Below are 9,830 nucleotides of genomic sequence, written 5' to 3'. Positions count from 1 at the left end.
TGTACAAGCATTTCCCTTTCTCTGCATCCTTGCCAGCATCCATTAATTTTTTATCAATTTTTAATTTTTATTTTTTATGAATACATAATAGTTGTTCATATTTATGGCATACAGGTGATATTTTGATACAAGCATACAATGTGTAATGCTTCAATCTGGATAATTGAATCCATCACCTTAAACATTTATCATTTCTTAGTGCTGGGAACATTCCACATCTACTCCTGTAGTTATTTTGAAATATACAATAAATTATTGTTAATTATAGTCACCCTAATGTGCTAGTGAACACTAGATCTTATTCCTTCTATATAACTGTATTTTTATACACATTAACCAACCCCTCTTCAACTCCCTCTCTCAGCTATGCTTTCCAGTCTCTGGTAACCCTCATTCTATAACTACATGAGATCAATTATTTTTAGCTGTCACATATGAATGAGAACATGCAATATTTATCTTTCTGTGCCTGGCTTATTTCACCTAATAGCCTCCAGTTCCATCCAAATTGTTGCAAGTGGCAGAATTTCATTTTAACTTGGGTGAGATGATATCTCATTGTGGTTTTGATTTGCATTTCCCTGATGATTAGTAATGTTAAGCATTTTTTCACATACCTGTAGGTCATTTATCTTGTTTTGAGAAATGTCTATTCAGATATTTTGCCCATTAATCAGATTATTCATTTTGTTACTATTGAGTTGTTTTGGTTCCTTACATATTCTGGTTATTAATCCCTTGTCAGATGGATAGTTTGCAAATATTTTCTCTCATTCTGTAGTTGTTTCTTCACTTTGTTAATTGCTTCTTTTGCTGTGAAGATTTTTAGCTTGATACAATCCCATTGTCCATTTTTGTTTTTGTTGTCTATGCTTTTGAGATCTTACCTAAAGGGTCTTTGCCCAGACCAATGTCCTAAAGCATTTCCCTAATGCTTTCTTCTAGTAGTCTCACAGTTTTTAAGTCTTAGATTTAAGTATTTAAACCATTTTTATTTTATTTTTGTATATGGTGAGAAATAGGGGTCGTTTCATTCTTCTACATATGGTTATCCAGTTTTCCCAGTACCATTTATCAAAGAGACTGTCCTTTCCTCCAACGTATGTCCTCAGTGCCTTTGTTGACCATGAGTTGGCTGTAAATTCATGGATTTATTTCTGGGTTCCATATTCTGTTCCATTGGTCTATATGTCTGTTTTTATTCCAGTGACACCAGTAACACTTTTGCATCCACTTGTCATTATTTGCTTAACACCTGTCTCCCCCACTAGACTATTATCTTCCTGATTGAAGGAACTCTGTCTGGTTTTTTTTTGTTTTTTTTTGTTTTTTTTTGAGACAGAATCTCACTCTGTTGCCCAGGGTAGAATGCTGTGGTGTCAGCCTAGCTCACAGCAACCTCAAACTCCTGTGCTCAAGCGATCCTTCTGCCTCAGCCTCCCGAGTAGCTGGGACTACAGGCATGTGCCACCACGCCTGGCTAGTTTTTTCTATATATATTTTTAGTCATCCAGATAATTTCTTTCTATTTTTTCAGTAGAGACGAGGTCTCGCTCTTGCTCAGGCTGGTCTTGAACTCCTGAGCTCAAACGATCCTCCCACCTCGGCCTCCCAGAGTGCTAGGATTGATTATAGGTGTGAGCCACCGCGCCCGGCCTCTGTCTGGTTTTGCTTGCTACTTGACAGAACACTGTCAGACATGTAGTCATTGCTACATTTATTGAATTATTTGTTAAATGAATATCAGGAAACATGGAGTCAACTATCAATAAGCATAGAATCAATCATACATTTAGTCTTTTGGATAATTGTCAAGATACCATTCACACACTACATGGACATGCTACTTAAATTAGTGAAAGAAATGTTAATTCTACTATAGTAAAATATAAACTTTAAAATCTCAGTGGCTTAAGACAAAAGGGTTTACTTTTTATTCATTTAAATTCTATATGTGACAGGCAGCCTATCTCCATCTTGCAGCTACTTCTTCCAGAATGTGCAGCCTCCAAGGTCGCTGTGGCAGAGGAAGAGCCAGATGGAGGCAGCACGTGGCACTTCCACCTATTGTCCTTTGGCCAGAATGAATCATATGGCTTCATCCCAATGGTAAAAGAGGCTAAGGAAGTTTTAGGGAAAACTATGTCTCTTTTGGTCCTTTTGTGTGTTAGTTATATTAATAACAATCATGCCCCTGGTGGTCTAATGGTTAGCATAAAAAATAACAATCATGAATATTTATTGAGTACTTACTTTGTGCCAGGCAAAGTACTAAATGCATTATTACATTCATTACTTCATTTAATCCCCATTACAAGCAAATGAACCGCAGGCGCTTTCATTACAATCTGTTTCCAAATGAGGAAATTACAGGATTAGTTAATTTGTTCAAGGCCTTAGTTGATAAGTGGGATCAGGGATTTGAACTAGTGGCTGTCAGGCCCTCCAGCCTGTGCTCTTAGCCACTCTGATTTAATTCCTCCTACATGTTTCAACATTGGAAAGTTTTGAAGAACACCGGATTGGTTTTTACTAACACAAATAGAGGCTAGGAAAGAATTACAAAGCCCATTTGTGTGATTATATTAATAAATAACCTGAATTTAGCTACTCAGTTCAAGAAGTGTCTATCATTAACATCACCAGTAGTGGAGAAAGCTGAGACCATATATGCCTCCTGATATGGTACACTGAGGACACAATATTAGGTGTAGCTTTTCTGGCCAAGGTGCATGATCTAAATCTAATCATAAGGAAACCAGAATTGACGGGCTGTCTATGAAACAACCAGCCTGCAGTCTTCAAAAGTGTCAATGACACCGGGCCCTGTGGCACATGCCTGTAGTTCCATCTACTCTGGAGGCTGAGGTGGGAGGATTGCTTGAGCCCAGGAGTTTGAGACCAGCCTGGGCAACATAGTGAGACCCCTTCTCTACCAAAAATTTAAAAAAAATTAGCCAGGAATAGTGGCACAACCTTGTAGCCCTAGCTACTCAGGAAGCTGAGGCAGGAGGATTGCGTGAGCCCAGGAGTTTGAGGCTGCAGTGAGCTGTGATCCTGCCACTGCACTTCAGCCTGGGCAACAAAATGAGACCCTGTCTCCAAAAAAAATAAATTTTAAATAACATTAAAAAAAATGTTTCAGACATGTTGCCTGAAACTTGGTTTCAAGTTTCATAACTTCAGAATACTGCATAAGTAGAGATTAAGTATGAGAAAATAAAATCATCTATATACCAAGAGAAATACTAATTGAAGCATAGACTTATTTTCCATTTCCCATGAATTTGTTTAGTCTAGCCAGCCGTCATCATTTTCGAAAGAGGATGAAAAGCTAACTTTCTTTTTTAAATTTTAAAAAAGTTTTAATTTATTTTTATTTATTTATTTATTTATTTATTATCTGCAGAAAACCATAGGTGAAAAGCTAACTTTCATTTTTTTTTCTTTTGCAGGCATGTTTCTTTTGTAGACCAATCTAGAAAATACAGAATAATTAATTTAATATATGTAAGGTGCTTAGAATAATACCAGACACATAGCACATTCTCAACTAATAACTTAGTTTTAAAAAGAGATAAAATGAAAATATTACCTGAGCAGAGATGAAATTGACTCCCACTTAAACCGTACTTATCTCAGAGCAAATAAAGGTCCACTGCCAAGTGTTCTTAGGGACCTACAACTTCATTCAAAGCAGAGGAATGTTTCCCTGGAAGGGCATGGACTTAGGGGTCTCATGGTCCTGGGTTCAAATCAGTCTGATTAAAAACCTTTTGAATGCGTTTGTTCTCAAGTCTGACTCTGCTCTGAGGTTCCTGAGGAGTTCAAAATCCTTAGACACCAACAACAGCTGGCCATTTTTGTATGTTCCCAGAAGGATAGAGCAGTGGTGAAGAGTGTGAACTCTAGAAGGTCACTGTGTTTGGTCCTACCAGGTCCTGGATTTTGACCTTGAGAGTCTGTATGCCTTGGTTTCCTTCATAGGACATAACGGGACTAATGACACTACTTGCCTGAGGGTAAGATTGTTGAGCAGATAAAAAGAGCAAACAAATCCAAAGTGCTTGGAGCAAGGAACACCCAGCATATTCTAGATAATTTAAAATGCTAGCTATCATTGTTTCATTGTTATAGCTATGCTAAGTTCTTGCTATGGTGACCAACTCTTCCTGGTTTGCCTGGGATTGCTTTTTTTATTTTTTATTTTTTTGAGACAGAGTCTCACTCTGTTGCCCAGGTTAGAGTGCCGTGACATCAGCCTAGCTCACAGCAACCTCAAACTCCTGGGCTCAAGCGATCCTACTGCCTCAGCCTCCCGAGTAGCTGGGACTACAGACATGCACTACCATGCCCGGATAATTTTTTCTATATATATTTTTAGTTGTCCATATAATTTCGTTCTATTGTTTTTAGTAGAGAGGGGGTCTCGCTCTTGCTCAGGCTGGTCTAGAACTCCTGAGCTCAGAGGATCCACCCGCCTCGGCCTCCCAGAGAGCTAGGATTACAGGCGTGAGCCACCGCGCCCGGCCGCCTGGGATTGTTTTAAATGTTCAGTTTTGGCTGGGCTCAGTGGCTCACGCCTGTATCCTAGCACTCTGGGAGGCTGAGGCGGGAGGATCACTTGAAGTCAGGAGTTCGAGAGCAGCCTGAGCAAGAGCGAGACCCCCATCTCTACTAAAAAAATAGAAGAATTAGCCAGGTAACTAAAAATAGAAAAAAATTAGCTAGCAGTGGTGGCACGTGCCTGTAGTCCCAGGTACTCAGGAGGCTGAGGCAGGAGGATCGTTTGAGCCCAGGAGTTTGAGGTTGCTATGAGCTAGGCTGATGCTACGGCACTCTAGCTCTGGCAACAGAGCGAGACTCTGTCTCAAAAATAAAGAAAGTTCAGTTTTAAAACTAAAAGTTTGGTGTTTTGGACACCCCTTCAGTCCCAAGCAAACAGAAACAGTTGGTCACCCTGTGTACATGAGACTAGCTTTGCCAATCTGGAAGGACTACTACAAAAATTGTGTTCCATGTTTGCAGAGTCCACTGGTTTGAGAAGATTCTGAAGAGCATATTTTTTAAAACAGCCTTTCCAATGTCCCTCCTTTCTGTGGCTTTTCCTTATTTTTTTCCCACCCTCACCCCATATCCATTCATAACTTTTCCCATATTTATTTCTTCCTTTGGTTGCTTGCTTTTTTTTTTTTTTTTTAAACAAGGACTCCCTCTGTCACCCAGACTGGAGGGCAGTGGTATGATCATAGCTCACTGTAACCTTGAATTCCTGGGCTCGAGCAATCCTTCCCAATGACAGGTATGAGCCACCGCACCGGCCTCCATGGTTATTTCTTACGCTGAGTTACTGGGCTGTTCCCTCCCTGATCTCCCCTAAAGACTCTCAAAGCTTACAGGGGAGAGCCATTGTCCTGTCTGTATTTGCACATGTCGACAGATGATCCTAAATCAATGCTTGTGGGTTGAACTGAGTTTTGCTTTTCCAGTTATGAATGGGAGAGTCAGGATTCATTTGTCCCTGTGCAGTATTTCCATAAAGATGAGGCTTTTCCTCTGGTAGAGAGTGCTTTGTGATCTTAACCCCTTGTGCTTTATAATGAATAATGTCACTGATATTGTCTTTAAGGAAAGAAAAGAGAAAAGAGGAAAAGAAAAGAGAAAAGGAACGGACATTTGACCAGCTTTAAAAAGAAAAAGAGGAAAGGAAAGCAAAGCAAAGGAAAAAGGAAAGAAAAGATCTGGCTCCTTGGTTACCAGATCTCCCTTCTCAACAGCTCATTTTTATTTTGGATATTCCTTCCGGCCAGTCTCTTTCAGGAGACTATCCAGGTTGGTTTTATTCCCCCTGCTGTTTAATCTAGTAAGAACTGTGTAACTTATGTTTCCCTTTTCCAATTTCCTCAGGACTCTCCCTCAACTAATGGAGACCTTTTTAGACACGTGAACATTCAGAGATCACGTCACCACCCACTACCATAAAAGCTGACGATTGAATCTTTAATTTTCTCTTTTCCACGGAAACTCAGAGAAATCATACCACGAATGAAAACAAAAATAACTGGGTTTCTTTGGTTTTTCATTAAACAAAAGAAAGTAGAGCACAAACTCCATGCCAAATGTTTAAAATCTGGTGTTTCTGCTTTTATATTTTTCCATAGTGGCGCACCGAGAAAATGAATCTTTCATCCCTTCAAGGTCTGAGCAAAAAATTTAAAAAAGAAAAAAATTGGAAAAAAAAAATATGTATCTAGACAGTCTGTATGTTAAGTATAGTGTTATCTGATAGCACAATTATTCCCATTTGAGTATAGGGCTTTAAATAAGAAATAAACACTTAGCAGTGATTGGAGGTTGTGATGAGAGGAACAGAATCAATTTTCCCAACTTTCATAATTTATTTCTGTCATAATTTGCACACATTATATTTAAATCAAGCAAGATTTATAATCATTACAAATGTAATTCATCATTTGTAATGAATTATTTATTCATTCTCTTGTTAGTATGTATGTATGTATCTATCCATCTGACCTATGTTTGTTTTTGACCTCCGTAAAAATCCTGTCATAAGTGGTTGTGTGGGTTTCACATTTTTCACTGAACATTATGTGTTCAAGATTCTTCTCTGTCATTGCATTTAGCTGTAGTTTATTCATTTTCATTCCATAATGTAAACATACCACAATTTATTTATTCATTCTCTTGTCAGTATGTATGTATCCATCTGACCTATATATGTTTATGCATATCTATCTACACCTATATATCTCTATAGACATATAGTTTTCAGTTCTTTTTAATTATAAACACGGCTGGTAAAACTGTCTTTCTACGTACATCCTAGTGCTCATGTACAATAGTTTCTCTTGTATATATGCCTGAGAAAGGATGTGAGCTACGCTTTACTAACGGCTATTTTCCTAAATAGTTGTTCCAACTTAGATTCCTTGCAGCAATGTGAAAAATTCCCACTGAGCCACATCTTCTGTTTAGTTGGTATTGTCAGACTTCTTAATTTTTCTTAATCTCAATCACAGCGTTAAAAACAGAACATTCCACAGCTACTGGTCTGCAGCTGTTCTTAGGGTAGCAGTTGTGGCATTTCTCTGTGGGAAACAACTGTTAACACAATGAAACACCTCTTTCTTAGCGAAACAGAAAGTGGACATGTGTGTGACCGACACAAAATAAAAAACAAACAAAACAGAACAAAACCTCCTGTCAAAGTCGATGGATTTATTCCCACACTGAAAGTACTGTAATAGCTGGTTATGGAGAACTGACTGTGCACGTGCCAGATCCCAGTGACATCCACTTCACAGGTGGTATGTGTGGCAGTTCCTGACCACTGACATAGCCATGTTCTTCCCCGGAGGCTTCGGTAGGCTGATCTCAGCAGCCATCTTACTGGATATGCAACATAATGTAAACCAATAACACTTCCAAGTGAACTCAGCTAATCCATTCTGGTCATCTCTCATGATATTTTGGTAACCTATGCTTTTTTCTTTCCCGTACAGTCAACTAGATTGAAAAGAGAAACCCAACAACAAAAATTGGAATAATTGACGTGGAAAACAGTTCCGTCCTTTTGCACCCTTCATTTTGCTCTCCCTTTGCTATGACAATGGGTCCAGTCGTCATCAGTGGCATATGAATCATGCTCTGTAAACCTGTATCTTGCTCTTGCCCTATAAACCTATCTTTCTCTCCTCAATAAACCTCATTTTCATGCTCGTCTTAAAAAAAACAGTTCCAAGTATATTTTTTCTTTTCTTTTTTCTTTTCAAAGAGAAGGTCTCCTTCTGTCGCTCAGGGTAGAGTGCAGTGTCCTGATCATAGCTCACTGCAGCCTTGAACTCCTGGGCTCAAGTGATCCTCCTGCCTCAGCTTCCCAAGTAGCTAGGACTACAAGCATGTGCCACCACACCTGGATAATTTAAAAAAAAAATTTTTGTAGAGGTGGGGTCTTGCTATGTTGCCCAGGCTGATCTCTAACTCCTGGGCTCAAGCAATCCTCCCACCTCAGCCTCCCAAAGTGCTGGGATTACAGGTGTGAGCCATCACGTCTGGCCCTTTTTTTCTATTTTTTAAAAAACATTTTTTCTTGCCAGGTACAGTAGTCCCAACCCAGCCACTGGACTCCAGGCTGGGCAACATAAAGAGACCTCGTCTTTAAAATAAATAAATAATTTAAAAATAATTTAAAAAAAAAACCTTTTTCAGTTAAAAAGCTTTTTAAAAAAGCATTTTTTTCTTAGTAAAAATAAACCTATCTCATAAATTAAAACTGAGAAGGTCCCCCCTTATCATATTTGCTTCCCCGAAAAATACAAATTTGAACTCCAATGTTGGTATCTGTCAATGTTTTCCAAAGACTATCTGAAAAGCTGAATCCAGAATGAGGAGACACCAATTCTCAACACAACACTAATTCACTGTGTGACCTCTGACCCCTCTGAGCATCAGTTTCCTCAGCAGCAAACTGGGGATAAGACTTGCCCTGCCAGCCTCATAGGGCTGTTGTGAGAGTTAAATGTTAACACGTCTCATTTATTCATCCAGCCTTCAGTGAGCTCCTGTGTTGAGGTGTAGTGTTTTGCCACCCACTTGGGGAAATCAAAAGACATGTGAGAACCCGTTTTTTCCTCTGGAGTTGTCAAAGGAATACAGAAGATTATGAAAGTTATGAAAATTATAAAAGTGAAGAACTGGAAGAAAACAATACGGAGAATCCCTTGAAGAGGATTTTTGAAAGGTTTCTCCTTTTCTAATCTGACCAAAGGCACTCTACAGATTTAAAAATGAGTATTTTCATTGCCAGTTGTATTTAAAAAGGCATTTGATTAAAGTGAAATACAAAGAGACCATGTATTCCACAATGGATGCCAACTGGAACCAGAAGCGTATAGCCAGAGATAGGCACACAGCTAAAACTCGAGATCTCACGAATGTGCCAGTTTTCTAAACCTCTTTGAGCTCAAAGGACTCCCCTTTATCTTCTTCTCTTCTCCTAGTTAACCAGCTAACTTTTGTAAGAACAGGATGCTGCTTCTCTACAGCAGAGGACGTTACTGCCCTGCTGATCGGTTGTGTTAAAACATAGAGTTGCCACTCACAGATCTCTAGGAAAAAAATATTTCTAACCAAAAGGACCGAAAGTTGAAACAGAATCAATTGCAAGCCTGTCTTGTTAGTGAACTAGAAAGTGAAAATAGACATTATGAACCCACTAGGAGAAGAAAGGAGGAGTCATTTTCCTCTTCCCTTTCCCAGGCTGGTGGATGGCTTAGGTTTAGAAACTTCTGAGGTCACACAAGCTAGAGTAGAGAGATGTACTTTTTCTTCAGGCTCAGGACAGAGATGTACAGAGAATTTGGTATACTCTGGTTGCTCTTCAGATTGTATACATCTTTCACTTTTTACTAAAGACTTCCATAGAGAGAAACGATTCTGAGACTTAACCCTTTTTTTTTTTTTTTGAGACAGAGTCTCCCTGTCACCCAGGCTCATGCAGTAGCATCATCATAGCTCACTGCAACCTAAAACTCCTGGGCTCAAAGTGATCCTCCTGCCTCAGCCTCCTGAGTAGCTAGCTGGGACTACAGGTGCGTGCCACAATGCCCTGCTAATTTTTCTATATTTAGTAGAGACGGGGGTGGGGGGGGGGTCTCACTCTTGCTCAGGCTGGTCTTGAACTCCTGACCTCAAGCTATCCTCCTGCTTTGGCTTCCCAGAGTGCTCGGATTACAGGCGTGAGCCACCACACCTGGCCCAATTTTCTGAGGTCTTGCATCTGCAGGGCTAGTTTAAAAAGAAAAAAAAAA

General features: G+C 39.4%; 2 non-coding genes across 2 annotated transcripts; both read left to right on the top strand.

Annotated features, from left to right (window-relative positions):
• The first annotated feature begins 7,056 nt into the window (after positions 1 to 7,056).
• LOC123640918 lies at positions 7,057 to 7,189 on the top strand. The gene has a single exon (XR_006736146.1). It is a non-coding gene; the product is annotated as a small nucleolar RNA SNORA41 (small nucleolar RNA).
• A 2,195-nt stretch (positions 7,190 to 9,384) lies between these two features.
• On the top strand, positions 9,385 to 9,495 carry LOC123640815. Its single transcript, XR_006736059.1, has one exon. It is a non-coding gene; the product is annotated as a U5 spliceosomal RNA (small nuclear RNA).
• The last annotated feature ends 335 nt before the right edge of the window (positions 9,496 to 9,830 follow it).

This window comes from Lemur catta, chromosome 6, assembly GCF_020740605.2.
Source record: "Lemur catta isolate mLemCat1 chromosome 6, mLemCat1.pri, whole genome shotgun sequence".
NCBI lineage: Eukaryota > Metazoa > Chordata > Mammalia > Primates > Lemuridae > Lemur > Lemur catta.
The sequence above is the reverse complement of the archived record's forward strand: the minus strand, read 5'-3'. Positions and strand labels throughout refer to the sequence as shown.